Raw genomic sequence first — 205 nt, forward strand, 5'->3', positions numbered from 1 at the left:
GAGAAGAGAGAGAGGGGAAATATTTCTTAAAATCTATATAAGATTTTTTAACCAAATTACAATACAAGATACCTTTAAGACATGTCTCCATAGTATGTCACATTCATCTACGATATTTTCCCTCGAGGCTTCACGACCCCCCTGCTAGTCCTCAGCAGGGACGCGACTGTCTTTGGGAAAGCGGTGATATGTGATACTTACGCGT

General features: G+C 41.0%; 1 protein-coding gene across 1 annotated transcript in view; it reads left to right on the plus strand.

The window, feature by feature from the left end:
- The window catches only part of LOC119594772 (chymotrypsin BII-like), a gene marked incomplete at its 3' end in the record, with an annotated part of 2,129 nt that overhangs the window by 1,462 nt on the left and 462 nt on the right, over nt 1–205 (plus strand).

This window comes from Penaeus monodon, chromosome 34, assembly GCF_015228065.2.
Source record: "Penaeus monodon isolate SGIC_2016 chromosome 34, NSTDA_Pmon_1, whole genome shotgun sequence".
Taxonomy (NCBI): domain Eukaryota; kingdom Metazoa; phylum Arthropoda; class Malacostraca; order Decapoda; family Penaeidae; genus Penaeus; species Penaeus monodon.